General features: G+C 42.9%; 1 protein-coding gene across 1 annotated transcript in view; it reads right to left on the bottom strand.

Annotated features, from left to right (window-relative positions):
• LOC108533202 (uncharacterized) overlaps positions 1-20,455 on the bottom strand; it is a 63,886-nt gene that overhangs the window by 13,509 nt on the left and 29,922 nt on the right. The window lies entirely within an intron of this gene.

Raw genomic sequence — 20,455 nt, 5'->3', positions numbered from 1 at the left:
ACTTTCCGAGTGCAAAAATAGTTGCATTACTAATACTTAAAATACTTTCCAACATTTTTTATGTTGACTTTATTAAGTTTATGAAAACAAAAATTACAATCACTTTTATTATTACATAGGCGCTGTAGCAGTTTAAGATTTTTAAAAGAAATAATATGTAATGAAATAAATGAGGGGAAAAGAATACAAACTGCATGAAAAGACCAGGAGAAACGATTTACCATAAATTACACGAGCTGGAAAATTAAACCATGCAAAGAAATCCCCGCTTCTAGTAATATATAAAATAAGTGATATGTTTGATAGGAACAGGTCAGCGAGCAGTGAAAATTACCTTTTAAGGTATTTGAACACGTTGGACAAGTCCACAACCAAACCTAATGCGTACTGGAGAAATTATAACATGACCATGCATTCATACACATATGCATGTGCATATGCTAAATAAATGCATGTGTAGTAACTCATATGCAAAAATCCTAACCATCATAGGAACTGTGAAAGTTAACCAAATGTATATGTGAATTCAAACTCCTAAACTTATAAGAAGAAGAGTTCTTGCTTCTGTTCATCACATCTCTCTGGAGATTTGATCAGAACTTGGAGAATCATCTTTTTTCCTTTTCATATCTTTGTAATATTATACCAATAAATGCCAGAACCTGTATCTCAAAGATGTTGGTAGCAGGCCCCTAGCAAACGACCAACAATAAATACCAATACTATTCCCTTAATGTTCACATTCCTTCCACTGTATGTTACATTTACATTTTCAGCCAACATATAAAAGGGGATGCATTTGACTAACAAAAGGCTTCAACTTAGTATTCTGCTTTAATTTTTTGACATTGCAATACATATTTTTAGAGGCAAAATTATTTGGAATAGCAGTTTATGGATATGAAAAAATGGCTGATAGCTTGACTGGAGCATTCTAAACTTATAAAAGTACCAATTTAGCAAAATGTATATGGTATAAAAATGATTGCCAATGATTATCTAGAAGTTTCCAAGCCAGCTAGCATGTAGAAACATCTGGCAAGGGGAAGTGTGAGTGAGTCAAGCCTTCTTGGATGTTCTGGTTGGCTATCCCAGGAATCACATCTACTCCTGTTTCCCTTCCTCATTTGTAGGTCTACAGGCAAGTAGCCTCTTGGTGTCCAAAATCTAACAGGCTTTCTAAGAGGAAAAGTCTATTCATTGTTTAATTTCTTAGTGAAGAATTAGTATTAATATTTTTGTAATTTATTTGACTTCATTCTCATCATTCTAATTTCATGTTTAAAATATTTTATTTTCATTAAGGTGTCATGGGTCTGAATTAAGTCACAGCAGATATTAAGATATTCTTTTTTTTTTTTTTTCAGACGGAGTCTTGCTCTGTCACTCAGGCTGGAGTGCGGTGGTGTGATCTCGGCTGGCTGCTCCATCTCTCAGGTTCAAGCAGTTCTCCTACCTCAGCCTCCTGAGTAGCTGGGATTACAGGTGCACGCCACCACGACCAGCTAATTTTTTTTAAGTCCACACTACGTTTATTTTTTAAAGTTTTATTATGAAATAATTAGAGATTCACACAAAGTTGGAATGATAGTAAGGAGAGGTCCAGTCCTGTGTACACTTCTGGGAATGCTTACATTTTAACATAACTACAGTACAATATTAGAATCAGTAAACTAATATTGGTACAATGTACATGTATAGCTCTGCATCATTTTATCACATTTGGATTCCTATACCTAATACCATAATCAAGATACATAAATATTCCATTATCACAAAGAACTCTCTCATATTACTCATTTATAGTCACCACTCTCCCAACTTCAATATCCCTAACCCTTAACAGCCATTAATTTGATCGCAATCTCTGTAATTGTGTCATTTCAAGAATGTTACATAAATAGAATCATATAATATATAACCTTTTGATACTGGCTTTATTTCCTATTTCAGCATAATGTCCTTTGAAATCTGTCCAAGTTGTTGCATATCAATAGTTCCTTCTTTTTATTGCTGTGTTGTATTACATGGTATGATGGTGCCACTGTTAAATCATTCACTTACTGTAGGACATTGAGGTTGTTTCAAGTTTTTTGCTACTACGAATAAAGATGCTATGAACAATTATGCTCAGGTTTCCGTGTGGAAGTAAGTCTTCATCTCTCTGGGATAAATGGTCAGGCACAAAACTGCTGAGTCATATGGTTTAAATGTATGTTTAGTTTTAAAAGAAACTGCCAAATTATCTTCCAGAGTAGTGATATCACTTTACAATCCCAACACCAATGTATGAGAGATCTCGTTTCTCCACATTCTCACCAAAATTTGAAGTTGTCACTACTGTTTTACTGTTTAGCTGTTTTAATAGATGTGTAGTGAAAACATCTCACTGAGGTCTTAATTGGCACTTCCTTGATGGCTAGTTTAACATATTTTCATGAATTTGTCATCTGTATATCCTCTGAGGTGAAAAATCTCGTCATGTCTTTTGTTCATTTTCAAATTAGATTGCTTGCTTTCTAACTGTTGAGTTGAGGAGGTTGTTTTGTTTGTTTTGTTTTTGGTTGAGACACGGTTTCGTTTGCTCGCCCAGGTTGGAGGTGCAGTGGCTATCACAGCTCACAGTAGCCTCTACTTCCCAGGCTTAAGCGATCCTCCTGCCCAGCCTCCCAAGTAGCCACACCAAGCTAAATTTTTTAAACATAGTTTTTGTAGCGACAAGGTCTCACTATGTTGCCCAGGCTAGTCTCGAACCCCTGGGCTCAAGTCATCCTCCTGCCTTGGCCTCCCAAAGTGCTGGGATTACAGGGGTGAGCCACTGTGCCCAGCTAGGCATTTTGTTTATGTGCTAGACACGAATTCATGGTCAGATGTGCGATATACAAATATCTTCTCCCAGTCCGTAGCTTAGCTTTTCATTCTATTAACAGGGTCTTTCCCAAAGCAAAAGTTTTTAATTTTTTATGAAGTATATTTTATCTTTTTTTTAAATCATCCTTTTGCCTATTTTATTTTTTTAAATCATCCTTTTGGTATCATGTCTAATAACTCTTCTCTAAACTCTAGGTCCCACAGATTTTCTCCTGTTTATTTTTCTCTAAGTTTTACAGTTTTACATTCTATATTTAGGTTCATTATCCATTTTGAGTTGATTTTTGTACAAGTATAAGGTTTAGGTCAAGGTTTTATGTCTTATAGATATCCAACTGCTCCAGCACCATATTTTTTTCTCCTTTTTCCGCAGGTTCTAATCCAGCACCATTATTAAGACTATTCTTCCGTTGAATTACTTTGGCACTGCCAATTGTGCTGACTCCATAAATCTCAGATAAAAATAGCCGCTTTCAATAAGATCCAGGTGATACATAATCTGATCAAACAACTCTTGTCCTTTGGCTTTTTTGGCAAGTCGGCACTAACATCAGTACCATCCAGAAGGGACACCCGACATGTGATGATGGACTTGGAATCTCCAGCTGCAGGAATATGTGTGGCAGCGTGTTGTGCTTTTCGGAGTCGTTCCTTCTCTGCATGTTTACCCATAGACAGATTCCCTAGTGTTCTACTGAAGAAATTCAGCATTTTTGTCACTAAGCTGGGGATGGCGCGTCCCTGGCTGTAGCTACCAGAGGGAATAAGAGCCGAGCAAAGCTGAGGAGGGGGGTGGCTCCTCAGGAGACACTGAAAAATGGCACCCACAGCGAGCCCACCCACTCTAATTCCCGGAGGACCCTGACCTCCTGCCCATCCACCCCTTAAAGCTCCCTCCCAGCTCCCTAATTTTTATATTTTTATTAGAGACGGGGTTTCATCATGTTGGTCAGGCTGGTCTTGAATTCCTGACCTCGTGATCCACCTTCCTGGGCCTCCCAAAGTGCTGGGATTACAAGCATGAGCCACTGCACCTGACCTAAGATATATCTCAAGTAAATTTTTAGAGCTTTTAGAATTGTTACCAAGGTCTTGCACTTGGTAAAAGTCTGCTTTCCTATATACATACATAAGACCCAAATCAAATGTCAATTGCTTTGAAATACTTTACCAAATTCACCCCCTCTGGGAGCTTTATACCATTTATATGATATTACTTACCTCATTATATCACAATCTTTTTTTGATGTCTTTTTCATTACACAAAACATCCTTAAAGCAGAAATTCCTAGTACCCAGCCCATCATCTAGAACACAAATATCAACAAATGTTTGTTGAATGACTATATCAATAAAATGACAGAAATTGGTAAAAAAATTGCTTGCAGATCTAAAAGAAATTTATCATATTTCCCTTTATCGCATAGTATTGATGATTTCTGAGAGATCCTTGAAGCAAATTGACTGGTGTCTCCTAGTGATGACAGATCTTCAAAATAGATGGGATGTCCAAAAAAGTGAAGAAGCGGAGTAAATAGAGTGCATATAGACAAGGTTTAATAAACATTCTGAAAGCCTGCACTTGGGAAACTATGGTTTTAACAATATGTACATATGCACATAAGCATTCTCAGTATCTTTAATTTGTTTCATATAATCTGGGACTCTGTGTTATAGTGAGGAAAGCACAAGTTCCTAAATCCAACAAATGCATTCATTGCATCATTGCCTCACCACTTGTTGGCTTTATGTCCTTATGCAAGTTATGTATCCGTTTCCTATTGTGTAAAATAGAAAGAGAATCTCAGTATTATAAGTAAAGTACTCAACAGTCCCTTGCCTCATATATCATAATAATGAGCTCTCAATGTTATCATTAAATGTCCATACCCGCTCTCATACAAGGAAACTGATATATATGACCTTCTTCAATGGTTACAATTTATCTCTGAAGTTGGTATTTCATGGATAAGGATATTAAACTCAGAAAGGTTGGATAATGGGCCTAAAGTAACAAAGGTGGCAAGTTGCAAAACTGAAATACAAACCCAGAGTCTTTGAGCTGCAAACACACTGCATTTTCCATGGCACCAGGGGGAGTGAGGAGGAGCTGCTGTACCACACTCAGCAAGAGATCTGTACCTTGTAGGCATGTAGCAGAGGTCTGTTGAAGAGGATTGTGATCATGTGCTAAATGTTCCAATGGTATATTTAAAACTACCATCATTCAGGGGTTGCACAAAGCACATATAACAATCTTCAAAGCCATTTCCCAGCTTCTTCTAGAAATTCTGTGGGCTCCACCCGCTGAGGCATCGGCCTTCCCAACCATGACACTTTCCCATAGCCCCTCAAGCTCTCCTGGTGCCCTTGAGCCTTTTCTGTGGGGCTGTTCTCAGTGGGGCTGGGAAGCAGCTGGTCTCCATCCTCTGTACATTAACACTTCATCTGCTGGAGGCCACTGCTGTTCCCTCACACACCCACACTCCGCACCCGGCTTTTATCTTCTTAGATTGAAAAGTCTTCCAAGCGAAACAATCATTTCTTTCACTACTAAAATGTGGACACTCTGGTGTAATGAGGCAATTATAACTTTGAAAAGTATAAGGCTTTTCTGGCTAAGATCCACATCTAAGGAGTTGTCCCTAGTTAAGATATGCAAAACATTTTGAGCAAAATTAATTTGAGAATGAGTACTCTGTCATCTAGGAAAGCAAAAATTCTCAAATAAGATAATTTTCTATCATTCTTGTCTTCTCATCAGACACACGGGAAGAACTAATGCATTCCATTAACCTGAGATGGATACATATGAAGGAAAAAACCCTCTGATTTAATTTTCAGCAATAAATGTGTACAACCTACCACTACAAAAGTAAATCTATGGCTAAAGTTAGGGTTAGTATACATCCCTCCAGGAAGTAATAATTACTCTGTGGAAGGCGTGCATGTAAAAATCAACAAGCATGGCAACTTTTCCGTTGTGGCAGTTGGCCAGAACCCTGAACAATGAGAGATTAGCAGAGGAAATGGCAGCCTATCCCTGTACCCAGACTCCAAAGAGACTGGGAAGTATTTATAGCCATGAGTAGGAGAGCTGCTGTGAGTAAAAGATGGGAGGATGTATACTTTATTTACCAGTTCATCTAATTAAGCTCTTCTGGTTACAAGAGTCAGTGTAATCCGTTTAGCACGTTCTTTTGAAAATTTGTAAAGATAGTTGTGAGGCTCTTTGAATGATCACTAAGTAATTTTTGTAGACAATGGCCAGGGGAAGGGCCTGTCATTCATTTGTTTCACCAGTTAGGACAGCAGAGAAGAATGTGACGATATTCTCCACGAATCTGTTCTGGGGCTTGAATCAATTGCCTCCCAGGTAAGGAGGAACACTTAATATGGTTCTTCTATGTAGTTGGGAGGTAGCAATAGCTAATTCTAAGGAATGGAAAAGGAAGGCCTGGATTGAATAAAATAGTGATATCTTCTTTGGCCAAAGGAAATGAATGGCAATTCTATTTCTTGTGAGTTCCAGCTTCTCCGCCCATACATCCTTCAGACCTATAGAGGTTTAAGGCTTTCCCGTATTGTGTGATAACTTTTTTTAAAAATTTAGCAGAAAAGGCGGTAATAGAAGGTATCCCCTTCAGCCGCGCACAATGTCGCTAAGCTTTAGGCCCAGAGGTCCTGCCAGCCTCAGTCAGGGTGTGTCACGTCCCGCCGTGCCCAAGCTCTTCTGTGGGTCTTGGGAACGTCCTGGTTGATGGGTTGAGCGGGCCTGAGAGTCTGCATTTCCAGCCCCTCCCAGGCCAGCCTGCTGGTGGTCCTTGTTCTCTCTCCAGACAGCCAAACACTAACCCATCTGGGCTCCTGGCCTCATTCCATTCCCCACCCCGTTCCAATCTCAGGACCGCAGCTGGAGAGCAGGGTGTCTGGAAGATGCCTGAGTTCCACGTTTGCCGCTAGGAACGGGGACCGGGGTCCTGAAAACAGGATCCCACGGAAGCCAGCGTTCTCTGCTCCTGCGCGCTCTGCAGGGCCCCCGTCGGGATCCCGGGTTCCCAGAACAGTGCGCGGGGGCTGCTGCAATGTACTGCTCCGGTTTCCACTCCAGGCTTCTGGGCACCCTGGCTCACCCTGCTCCACGAAGGCCAGAGAGGCAGGGCCGAGCTCTCGGCAGTGATGCTGCTAAATGCGGTTTCTCCCCACGCCTCAAGGGCTACCCTCCATGGTGACGCGGGCCTGGGGCCTCTGCAGACCAGGCCCCTAGTGCACCAGCCAGCTGCCTCTGCCTGGTGCCTTGGACCGCGACGTTCCTCCTGCTGGTCTGGGGGTTCCCCGAGGCCTCCTGGGCTTCTGCTTGCAACGTCTGAGGCCATACCAGCTGAGAGAGCGGCTTCTGTAGCTCCTGCGCCAGAACCATCACTTTAAAAAAAAAGTTTGGAATTTTGCCAAGGGGATGTTAGCTGATGTATTTTTCTCCAGTTCTGTGATTACTTTTATTCATGTCATTTTATTTTATTCCTTTATTATGTATTAATATTAATGCAAATTTGAAAATAAGCTTAGTTGAGGACATCGTTGTCTCCAAGTTGGTGACAAGCATCTCTTCCCTCTCTTTTAAATGCTTGTATTTCATAGCACCTAAACAAGTCCAAAATGCAATAAAATAATAGATAATTAGATAAATAAATAATGGATAATTACGCTTATTAGGAGGTCTGCCCCCATCTCAGGTCGTGACTTCCAGAAGGTGGGCTGGAGGAAGCCTGCAGGACCACCGTGCCCTGGAGCCGCTGTTTCTTACCTCCTCCCCCTGTACTTGTCCAGTATGGGCTTCAGAGCTGCTTTGAACACTGGTGGTGACTATAAATTATATGTTCTTGGGGATAAAGACATTCTTCTGAGTACCAGCCTAAAACACACAACTGATCCCTGATGAAGCCTTAGTGACCACTGACCCCACTTACCCATCGCTGTGGCAGTAATGAGGCTCACATCCCAGCTGTGCCTTAGCCTGAGGGGTTAGAAGTAGAGCCCTTGTCCCCCTCCAGCTTCAGAGATTAGATGGTGTGAAGCAGCCTGTTGCCTCCAGACAGGAGGAGAAGGGAGGCCCCAGAGGCCATGGGTTGGTCAGCAATGGCAGGAAGGATATCAGAGGTGCTGGGATAGGGTTGCCTCCGAGGTGATCAAACTTCAGCGACCATCAGAATCAGCTAGAGGGTTTGTTAAGGCAGGAATTGCTGGGTCCCATCCCCCAGTTTCTGAGTGAGAGGGTTTGTAGTGGTCCTGAGAATCTGCATTTCTAACCTGCTCCTGGGGGAAGATGGCACAGCCAGTGTGGGGACCACATCCTGAGAATAACAGAGTGGGAAGTTAGGAGCCAGGACTGAGCCTCTACTGTTGTAGTTAATGATGTGCTGTAAATCACAAGTTTTATACAACTTCAGAATCCCTTCTCTTTCTCCCTCTTATTTATTGCACGCCTACTATTTGCCAATCAATCACTGTTATGTAGTCAGTGAAAAGAAGGATTGAACAAGACCCTTTAGTGAAAAAAGAAAAAAGCAGAAACTTTTTAAAGTGACTTTAAATTCTTTATCAATGCCTTTAAAAAAAAAAAGAGTCTACATCACAGGGGGTTTGAAAGAGAAATCAAGCCAAACAGATATACTATAAAATGTGCAGGGATGGAAGGGGTGTGGAGCAGGGGCTTCCTTACATAATGAAAAACTTTTACATAATGAAAGAAATAAATTATAGCTTGTATAACTATGATGGTTTCTTTATAAAATTAAATTAAGTGAGGATCTGGCTTGTTTTTTGTATCTCAGGGTTTTGAATCATTTTCTTGAGTTCTAGGCTAAAATAAATGAACTTGTTTGCTGTAATGGGGCTTTTCCTGGGAGGATGAGCACTGATCAGCTACAGATTTTTCTCCATGAACACAGCCAGACAAGCCCCTCTTGGATTCTGCTTTTTAAATCAAAAGATGTAAAAGGATCTTTTGTGTTACTGCTTTCCTGAGGCAATAAAAAGGTAATAAAAAAGAATTAGAAGAAAAGATTATTCTAAAACGTAACTTTCAGATTTTTTACAATTTAGGAAAATCTCAACTGCTCCAGGGCCGACCTGCCAGTGGGTGCTGGCTGGACCCAGGGCCGGGCGTGTGTGTCTCCACGGGATGCCAGCTCCCACCACTGCTCACGCCAAGGTTGAAACAGCCCAGGTAATTTTCCACAGAGGTGTCCTGATTGATTTCAAAGGTAGCCATTCTCTTCTTTTCAATTTGGAAAACCTTAAACAGGAAGAGTGCTGCATTTGTAATGGTCTTGCACAAATTACTTTTGGGATGTTTGAAATAACAGTGGGCAAATATATAATATAATATATATATATATTATTTAAAAAAAAAAACCATGGGTGCAACCAGGTTCTAATCCAGGCCATACCAGTTTTGTTATTTCAGCATAGTAGTTGGAAGAGCAGCACTCTGTCCTCAGACTGGCCTTGTTTCAAGTTGCTGCCTTACCATGTATGTTATGAGGTGAGTAAGCTGCTCTCTGTCTCATCAGCTCTATGGCAGAGACAATTCCTGGACCCAGGTGAGTGGAGGAACTGACAAGCACATGCCATGGTGTCCCACACAGTGGAGCGGAGCTTGGTGTTTTATTTTATATTTTCCTTAAAGTTGAGCCTGGCTTTCAATCCATACATACTAATACAAAGAAGAAAGTGGAAAATGTACTTTTTACCTACTGAAAACATTGTCTTACCCCTGCCTACTAGAAAGAGGCATTCATTCTTCTCTCATCAGTCTCTCCTACCTGCTCTTCATCATTGTTTAATACAAAACCACCTGACATTGGCATGATCAGAGAATCAGCCATGTCATTGTCATGGATTCGAGGGTGTAGATAGTATGCTCGTACTATCATTGTCTCATTCAGCATGATGCAAAAAGCTGAAGAAGTCAGAATGATATTTCTCCAATTTACAGACCATTAAAATACACAAATGTCTCTTCATCATCCAGTGAGTCTGACAAGACTTTTTACAATTTTGCTTTCTCTATAGTGCATAGAGAGTGTTAAGTAAATAAACACTCTAAAACTGTACGGAAGTTAAGAATTTATGTTTTTAGTGTTCTGTTTAATTTATTTGCTATCACAAATAACTTTTTTCTGAATATCTGAAAACTTCATGGGCAATTCATCGACCCAATATGGTTGGGAATAATCTGTTCTCCCAAGGGCTATTGATGTTCCAGCCCACAGAGGAAGGAGGGAGAAGCTTTATTCAAGGGTGAGTGGCTCCTAGAAAATGCAGAGAGGGCCTATCTTGAGATCGTGTGCAACATCCAAATAATTCTGGTCCAAATGTGAAATATCTGATATGGCTGTGGCTCTCAGCTGAGTCCTTGATAAATTAATCTGAAGGAATGTCTGACCCACTGGCGCAACTCAAAGGCAAACATAAGGTTATGGGATCGGCAAGCATGCCTTTGCAGTGCTTTCATGGAAACCACCTACCCAACTCTGTCAGCCGGGATGAGAGGTGGCAGGGAAGTCTCAAAACAGAGTCCTGGCTTTCCATCTTTTTCTCATATAGCAAAATAAAGTAATTTAAACAAAAATATTTTCTTAGCACATGGCCATAAAGGCAATTTCCGTACATGGTAAGATATTACTCAAATCCATAAGCATGTGTTTATTCCTCCATAAATAATGATTTATTTTATATTTTTGCACACTCCAGAAATACCAAATAACTCGTAGTTCCCTAAACAAACTAAACTCTTATATGTACTGTACCTACTGCCTCAAATGCCCATCATCCTCTTAATCCATCTAATTCCCACATAGTCTTGGAATCTCAGTTCAACTGCTGCCTCTTCTAAGACTCTCCCCTGATTTTCCCAGGCCTACTTAAGGGTCCCTTACCTATATTCTTACTGCACAATTGTGCATACTTTATGTGCCTGTCTCCTCACTAGATGATGAATTCCTTAAGGGTAGGGACTGAGATCACATTCTTATTTCCAAATGCCCAGCAGCATATTCCTGGGACCTAATAGATGAACAGAAAATTTTTATTGAACAAATGACTATTTTGTCCTAAAGCAGACATGTTCTGATTGACTGTAAACATTTTAACGTATTGCAAAACACCTAAAAACCCAAACAGGACCAAGCACAGATGTCCCTCTATGAATAACAATACAACATGCAGCACCTAAGCAAACTGCCCCTTCATTCGTGCGTTTTTCCAATTATGCTGTGGCTACTGTTGCCACATGTCGCAGAAAAGTTAAAGTTGTGATGAAAAGACACAAACAAATAATAAGAAAACAATGTCTAACAAAAGTTGTGTCTCCGACTTTGTGAGATCTCTCTCTCTCTCTCTCTCTCTCTCTCTCTCTCTCTCTCTCTCTCTCTCTCTCCAATCCATTGGGACAAACACATATGGGATTTTCCTGTGGTGTGGTGTGCTATTGCTATTTCTTATAGGCTGCCCCCTAATTTCTTGTGGTCTTGGAAGGCAGCCTTCAGAATGATTCACCCACTACTTGATGCTCTGGACTGGTTAAGAGTCTTTCATACCCTTAGTGGTTCTGCAAATAAGGCAGTTGCCTATAATCTATGTCTAACTGTCATCAGTCACTATGTCAAGAAGGGAAAATGTGTTTCAGCTTGGATCATCTTTACTTGTGCACAGATTTAAGTCACTGTCTACATTTCTGACATGTGTGTGTGTGTGTGTGTGTGTGTGTGTGTGCGGTGGGGGAGAGAGCGCACGTCAGACAGAAGCACCATCCTTGTGTAGGGCCCTTCAGGCTGGCAGCCTTGATGCAACGTTCAGTCTTTGGAAATCCCTATTGGGAACATTAGAAACATCTGGAGAAACCACATTTCCATGTTGAAATAAAGATAAGTTGTCGTTTCTGCTACTCATTTTGAATGTATCCCACAGCCTGTTGAGAGGATTTTGCCCAAAGCAATTTAGGCAGTGTGTAACTTTTTAAAAATGGAAAAAGAAAGAAAAAAGCAGAAGGTAGAAAACTGATTTTGTGGCATCCTGCCAGGGGTTTTCTTAGCTGTGCCTCCCCAGGAGTGGACCCTGGGCACACAGAAGTGCAGTTGCAAGGACCCAGTGTGGCCACGGGACCCACCGACGCATATGTCTAACAATGCATACCTTGGGCCTGGAACTTTAGGATAATGCAGGATAAAGATGAAATCCCAGCCTGATTCTCAAGGATCATTTTTCTCTGGTTTCACACACGATTGTGTTTGAGGGCCTGCGCTTTTGCATGTACACTTTTCACAGTTTTGAACATCTCCCCCTCACTGGGAGATGGTGATGAATTTTTGTGGAAATCTGTCCCACTGGAGCAGGCCTCTAGTCTTCAGCTCCCTTACCCCGCCCGCTGCCACTGCGACTACTGAGGTGACTGACGCTTGAATGCAGGGACTGGAGTCCTCTGCCCAGGACAGCCTGGTGCTGCAGCTGGGAATGTCCAGCCAGGGATCTGCACTCGGAGCTTAGACACAAGTCACCAAAACTGCCTGGACTCTCTGGCCTCTGCCCAGCTTCATCAGTGACCTCCCACCAAGAGGGCGCCCTTCCCTTTGCTCCTGGTGTAACACACTTGTGGGGAAAAGTCAGACGTTTTTTGCCTTTTGGATTTCATATGTGGTTTCATTCCAAAAATACCATATGAAAGTCTGAGGAGTAGTAAAGCCAGGGGGGGAAATAGCTGACATTGAGCTTCGGTCTTGAGCATCCACAAATATTTCTAGAATCCTTTTTTTAGGGGGTTGTGATGGTCAAAGAAACCTTTCTTCAAAGGAAAGCTTAGTCACTGCAGAGCCAGACATGTAAAAGAAACGAGCAGGAGAAGACTGTCCTTGAAACGGGCCGGCATCCTGCTTCTTTGCCTCTTCTCAAAGCTTCTCTAAGGAGTTCACTGAGCATGTCTGAAAACCAGCGCCTGTTTTCCAAGCCGTGCTCAGAGAACACGTGTCTTCTCAGATGGTCCCCGACTCCTCTGGTCAGACTCCTGTTACCTGCCGTGTGTGCCACATCTTCTCTCAGTTTCAAAGTTCACTTTAGCATATCGAAAGGCTCCGGGAAGTGCTTATAATGCGGAATTCAGTCTCATTATCCTTGGGTCTCTGTGAACACCCCATGGAATCCGCGAGGTCACTGCATGGCCCTAAATTCTGTAAACCACCAGCCCCTCTCATTTCCCCAGGGCCTCTAAAATTCACTGCGGTAAGCTTTGGGGGAAAACATCCTTCTGACCTTTGGTTTCCTTCTGTGGGGAGAAGGGCGCTGAATCAAACTGGGAAGGTGGGAGGAATGTGAGCAACTCAGTGGCCTGCGTTGGGGGGGCGGAGAACTTAGAGAATACAGGGACCAGTGTGCATGTTGGGCCACATTTCTAACAACAGCATCAATCAGAGTAAACGTCAGCCCCTCTCTTTCTCTCTATGGAGGCAGAACATCCCGTAGAGGGCCATCTTCTGACACTCTCAGCAGAGCAACACAGTGTCTCAACCAAAGGGTGGGTGTCTCCTCCCCAGTGACAAAAAGTACACTTCTCAGCTGCATTCCAACATTCATCATCAGTCATCTTTACTTCTACGATGGCTGAACTTTCCTTACAAAAATGTACACTTCAATGATTTGTGAGAAGTGAGTTAAAAACAAAACAACTCCAGAGAGTTCTGTTATGTAGCTCCTACAGATGGTGCTAAACATATGAAATTAAACAAAATGATACTCGTTACCCTGCCTATCAACATGGATTAACAACTGATTTTTTTTTGCCTTTTTGTGAGTTTATTTGTAATCTTTGTAAGGAATTGGTGAAATGCTCTGAGTAAACAGGTAAACCTACAAATCCTTCTGAACAGCGACCTCAGACATCAGCTGTCCCATGTTCTGTAACATGCTGAAATTTTCCACTCAACTTGGGTGGCTGATTTCTCATTTCCTGGACTTCTGTACCCTGTGGAGTCTGGGACACCACCAAGGACAGGGAGTGAGGCTGACACCTGCCTGTGGTCTCTGCGCTCAGCTCCTGCCCTGTGCCGCAGCACAAAGTTAGGGAGGATGGTGAGCCTGAGGGTGAGGGGCTGCTCAGGGCTGGAGGAGGAAGGAGCACTCCCAGCGAATATATTTCTAAAGAAAATAGAATTAGGCACCAAAGGTTTTGCTCAGAGGCAAATGGTGAAAGTGTAGTTCACCTTTTCTTCTTCCCATCAGTCTTTTATTTTTTAGAAAGTAAAAAATAAAGAACTCAAGTGTGTGTACACACTCTCTCAGTTTCAAAGTTCCATATATGTGTATCTATATATGTGTATATACATGGAATTTGTGTGTATGTGTATATATATGGAATTTGAAACCTTTTAAAAACTAGAAATAGACTGATTAGTGAATATTTAAATTTAAGAAATATTTCTTCTCCTTGAAAAAAAATAGTGTATGAGCCAGAGATAAACACACTAAAATCACAATTTTAAAAGCAAATAAAAAATGTACCACATGGGAGGTTCTACCATTGTTATTTCAACCACATATAAGACAATGTTCCCAGTGTGTGCTGCGTATCCAGCGCATCTCGGAGGTACTTTTCTAAACCTCAATTTTATTTTGAGAAAAATGCTCAGAAATGAATGATGCTTGTACTAGCACCTTTATCACTTTGAAAGAATTCAGATTGTTTTCTGAAGATCCTGTTGCTGCTATCAGTATTTTTCAAAGGATCGTTGCTCTTCAAGTTAATATAACTGTTTGCTTTTAGGAAATTGTTAGCTAGGAAATAAAACTGACTACCTTGCCAGTGATCCATATTAACAGAATGAGAGAGTCTCTGTCTGCAACCCTTCACGTTGAATGGCATCCTTCTTGGTAATATGCTAATGTTAAAATGTGTCCAGTCTGTCTGAGACAGCTTCTATGACCATTTTGTTTTTTGTTTTTTAAATAGTAATAGCTAAGTTGATGAAGCATGTTGTCATTCATAATTTTTATTGATACATAATATTTGTACATACGTATGGAGTACACATGATCTTTTGTTACATGCATGGAATGTGTAATGATGTAATGATCAAGTGAGGGTATTTAGGGTATCTGTCACCTAGTGTGTTTCTATGTATTGGGGACATTTCAAGTCTTCTAATTATTTGAAATATAAAATATACTGTTGTTAACTATAGTCACCCTCCTCTGCTGTCAAACATTAGATTTTATTCCTTCTGTCTAACTGTATGTTTGTGCCCATGGATCAACCTGTCTCATCCTCCAATCTCATGTTTATTGCAGCACTAGCCACAATAGCAAAGATAAGGAATCACTGTAAGTGTCCATCAACAGATGTGACCATTGTTATATTAAAAGGAGCAAAACTGAACTCCAGAGATAAATCTTTCATCATTATCACCATATTCTTTCCTGCTATCTATATTCTAATTTCAAGAAAACTTTGAGTACTTTCCTGGAATTTTCAGCTAGCATAATTTTCAGCGGGCATTAGAAGTCTGGAGGTTGGGATCTATTGCATTCATCATTTTCAGAGTAACTCCATGAAACACGCATCATAAGGAGAGCAGAGCTATTCCTAGGTGCTTCCATCACCTGTTTTCACACAGCCTTTTCTACATTGAGGCAAATGTGACATAAATTAAATCATACCTCCCCCCAGAGTAATAATACTGCCAAAGCTCAATATAATAATACAGCAACTGAATCTCTGGCTTCACAAACCATTAGAAAGGAAGTTGTACTGCATCCTTATTTTCTCTAAAAACAGACCACCATGTTCACCCCCATTTTCACCCCAGTTTACTATACCATTTACCTAATAGGAAAAGTTATCCAATTCATGGCTATCTTTATTCTTTATAAACTGCATCTTTCAATATAAATATTTGAAAGGTTCGTTTTTAGAAATGCTCTTCCTTCACACACAGTGAAGGGTAGTGGACCTATTCTTATGCTTTTTCATTTAATTTTGTATTATACATCTCAGTAAATAAGTAGCTTAAGACCTCTTCCTTTTCAAAGAGAAACAAACATGTGATGGATTCTAAAAGGTCAATGCATTTGCAGACATAACGTGACTCTTGACAGGATACATAGCTGCAAAAAAAAAATTCTTGGGTAATAACCTCCAAGACTACAGAGATATCCCCAGCCTTGATTCTGCAATGGAGCTTGAATCTGTATTGTATCTACTACATCTAACCATCAGGATAGCAGCCCTCCTTGCCTATACAACTGCTTTTTTGCGGTTGGGGTGGGAATCTAAGAGTAGTTGCACTTTTGGTGTCTACATGATTGCCGCACCCTTAGTCACCAAGAGTGGCCTGCAGAGCTTTAGAAACAGAGCCTTTAGCCTCCAATGCCTGCTGAGTGGAAAGTCATTGACCAGCACGTGCCACTGTGACCGGCAAGTGGAACCAATGAAATTACCATCCTGTGAACAGGCTTCACGCTCCCACTGTCCAACCAGAGGCCCGAGGGAGGCCTGCTTACAATGCACACATTGTTTTCCCGGCAGCTCTTCTTTCACTCTCTTTAGGAGAGCTGCCCACAGAGAGAAAGAAGCCCTGCTGCTGATTCTGGTTCCAGCATTTTGACATCAAATTGCCCTGATGATCTAACAGAGGGTCTTTTACAATTCTCTGAAAGTAAACAACCTTGAAATTTTTTATGAATGCAGTATTTAACCTAGGATTTTAGTCTGCTTGAACACATACATGAGGAAGATTGGGGAGGCTGGCTTCAGCACCCCACAAAACCCAGACTGGTGAGTTCTCTTGCACCCAAAGCCCCAAAGCAGCAAGAGCCCAACTGTGTACATCATATGGTCATCTGTTTGCATGAAGTAAATTGCTTGTTCTTCAGCCCTACATCTTGCATTACCAAATATAGTCACAGGCTTAATTTAGAAGTGACACAGTAACCTGTCTCAAGAGAAAGAATCTTCCCTGATCCCCTCTCCACCCTTGCCATCACGTGCAGTGCTGGCCACCCTTCCCTGGGATGTTTGGAAGTTGTATTTTACTGAGTTCACAAGGCAAGCACCTGTACCCTCTTGTCCTTCCCTGCACACTGTCCCACAGCACCCTGATCTCAGGGGCTGCAGCTGGGTGGTGCGCTGCACCAGCAACCCAGCCCTGGCAGGACTCCAGGTGTTTATGGAGTTTGAGAATGATGATAAAGTCTTACCCACACCACCCAAAAAGCACGCACTCCAGGTTTATATGTCCCAAACCAGTCTATACAACCCTCGGAACTCTTCAAATTGTCCTTGCATGAAATCTGTATGTGGTCTTGTCTCCAGGCACTCCCTGTAACAAACAGACAGGGTTTGGTGCACCCCATCATCAATTCCCTTGGGAGCAAATGCACGGGGGAGCACAGAACGAAGCTGAGAACCCGGGGAGCATGCACGCATCCCCTAATGTAAGGACTGGATTGCTTCCAGCAGGACACGTGTGTGGGCAGTGCTGTGTACGCTGTGTCTTCGTGTGCCTTATGTGTATGGTATGTGTGTGGGTGGTGTGTGTGATATGGATATGTGTATGGTCTGTGTGTGGTGTGTGCCTGTGTCTGTGTGTGCCCTGTGTGCATGGTGTATGTGTGATGTGTACGTGTGTGTATGTGTGGTGTGTGTGAGTATGGTCTATATATGGTGTGTGTGTTTGTTTTCCGCATATTGATCCATGGGCCAGCCTGTGACATGGACCACAAAGTAAGCCATAAGCAAACTGTGTTTTGGGCACCATTTTCATTTTCTCCATTCATTCACTCACTTATTCATCTATGCAACAAACAGTCATTCAACAAATGTGTGCTGAATGTCTACATCACAATAAAGAAATAGTACACTTACCAATTGCCAAACACTGCTCAAAGCTCTTTTTATTTTATTTTAAAATAGGTCTCACTCTGTCACCCAGCCTGGAGTGCAGTGGAACAATGTGGGCTCACAGCTGCCTCAACCTCCTGGGTCCAGCGATTCTCCTGCCTCCACCTCCCGAGTAGTGGGGATTACAGATGCGCACCACCATACCCGGCTAATTTTTGTATTTTTTAAGTAGAGAGTAGATTTTGCCATGTTGGTCAGGCAGGTTGCAAATGCCTGAGCTCAAGTGATCTGCCGGCCTCAGCCTCCCAAAGTGCTGGGATTACAGGCGTAAGTCACCGTACCCAGTGGTTCAAAGCTCTTTAACAAAATAACTTGTTTAATTCTCATGAGAAGGCTGCAAGATAGAGCTGTTATTATCTCCATTTTACCGAAGGGAAAACTATGCAAGATCAAGTCATGAGCAGATTGCAGAAGCAGAGGAGGAAGGCCAGGAAGAGCCTGGCCCATTGCCCCACACTGCCTTTCCTTGGGAATAGGCTCCAAACCCCAGGGCACATGCCTGGAACCTTTTTGCATGTTTAGTTTGGACAAGCATACCGACTATTCTAATTCTGTAGGTGGATGGCAGCCATATTTCCTCCCAACTCACTGTCCAGAGGGCAGTGCCTGGCATTCCAGCTGTGACCTTTAGCAAAGGGTATACATGTTGGAAGCCAGGCTGGGGCCCTGCTCCAGGGCTTGGAAGGGAAGCCCCCTCTCCCTAGGCAATTCCTGCAGCCAGCCTGAGGGGGCCCCATCACAGTGATTCCGGAGGGAGGCAGAGAAGGGCCGGGTAGAGGAGGGCAGGATCCCTGGCTAGGGCTCCACCCTTGGGCCTGTCCCCACAGACCTAAGCGAGGACAGGCACTCCTATATTCACCCAAAATGCTGCATTTTCCAAGACCACTCTGACCCATCGTGACCCCCATCCTGTGCCTATAAAAACCCTGAGACCCTAGTGGACAGACACAAGTGGTTGGAAATCAAGAGGAATACACTGGCAGAAGAACACACTGGCAGAAGAACACGTGGGCAGACATGCTGGCAGGTCATGGAGGTTGGAACCATGCAGACCCAAGGGAAATTTGGCTGAGGGCGGTTGGAGGAGACAACGGGGGGCTGAACTGCTGACTCCAGGGGAAGACCACCTTCCCACTCCATCCTCCTTCTGGCTCCCCATTCATCTGCTGAGAGCTACTTCCATCACTTAGTAAGCCTTGCACTCATTCTCCTAGCCCACATGTGATCCGATTTTCCTGTACACCAAAACTCTTGCTTTGTGATACAGAAAGCCTTGATAAGGCAAAGGGTCTAACTGAGCTGATAAACACAAGCTCCCTTGGCAGATAGCTAAGCTGAAAAAGCACACTGTAACACACACCCACTGAGGTTTCAGGACACTCAACCCTGGATGTCGCCTGGGGTCAAAGACCAAAATGCCCCCCACAACCTGTTTGCCTGCTCCCCTAGGGGCCTGAGCAGCAGGGCACGGAAGAAGTGAACCACACCCTGTCCCACGCCCTGCGATGGGGATAAGGAAACTCCTTCCGTTTCACCAGCCTCTGGGTGCCTGGTGCACAGGAAGTTCTGCCTGAATGGAGAACGCCCGGAACAGAGCCCTCAGAGTGGTCTCCCTGAATCCAGAGGCCGGGAGCTGTGGCTCACGCCTGTAATCCCAGCACTTTTGCAGGCCGAGGCAGCTGGATCACTTGAGGTCAGGAGTTCGAAACCAGACTGGTCAACATGGTGAAACCCCGTCTCTACTAAAAATACAAAAATTAGCCAGGCATGGTGGCAGGCGCCTGTAGTCCCAGCTAGTAGGGAGGCTAAGGCAGGAGAATTGCTTGAACCCAGGAGGCAGAGGTTGCAGTGAGCTGAGATGGCACCACTGCACTCTAGCCTGGGAGACAGAGCAAGACTCCATCAAAAAAAAAAAAAAAAAAAAAAAAGGTCACCCAGGTCCAGAGGAAAAGGAGACATCTGGGGCTGCTAGGAAAGACCCTTGAGTTCCTAATGAGCACTACTCAGAGGCCAACACTGGCATTCACTGTGCAGTTAAACTCCTCTTAAAGCCAGGTATCTGCTCAACGAGAGCTCAGAGAGGCTCCCAGATCCTGCAGTTGCCCCACAGGCCCCTGTGCTGCCTCTGACCTCTCCCCAGTTTAGACTTAGCATGGGAGCTGACTCCGCGGGACACCCGCTCTGTGCCTTTGGTCTCACTGTCTTTTCCCTGGCTTTTCTTCACCCAGTCAGCTTCGATTTACCTGCCCCTCCCTGTGCCCCTGCCCCCGGCACAGACAGGCCCACTGAGCTGCTGCACCTGAGCCCGCCTGTGCACTCCTCCAGCACTGGCTTGTCAGCTCAGCAGGGGTCACTCCCATAGTCTGGGAGCTCCTTGAGGTTCCCTGTACATCTCAGGGAACATACTAGGCACAAAACCAGTATCTGTTGCATGAGTACAATAACCCATTATTATAAGATTTTTTTTTCTTTTCTTTTTTTTAAAATTATTATTATACTTTAAGTTCTAGGGTACATGTGCATAACATGCAGGTTTGTTACATATGTAAACTTGTGCCATGTTGGTGTGCTGCACCCATCAACTCATCAGCACCCATCAACTCGTCATTTACACCAGGTATAACTCCCAATGCAATC

The sequence above is a fragment of the Rhinopithecus bieti genome, unplaced genomic scaffold (genome assembly GCF_001698545.2).
Source record: "Rhinopithecus bieti isolate Rb0 unplaced genomic scaffold, ASM169854v2 scaffold_11288, whole genome shotgun sequence".
In the NCBI taxonomy this organism is placed as follows: domain Eukaryota; kingdom Metazoa; phylum Chordata; class Mammalia; order Primates; family Cercopithecidae; genus Rhinopithecus; species Rhinopithecus bieti.
This window is presented reverse-complemented; position numbering and strand designations above follow the sequence as displayed.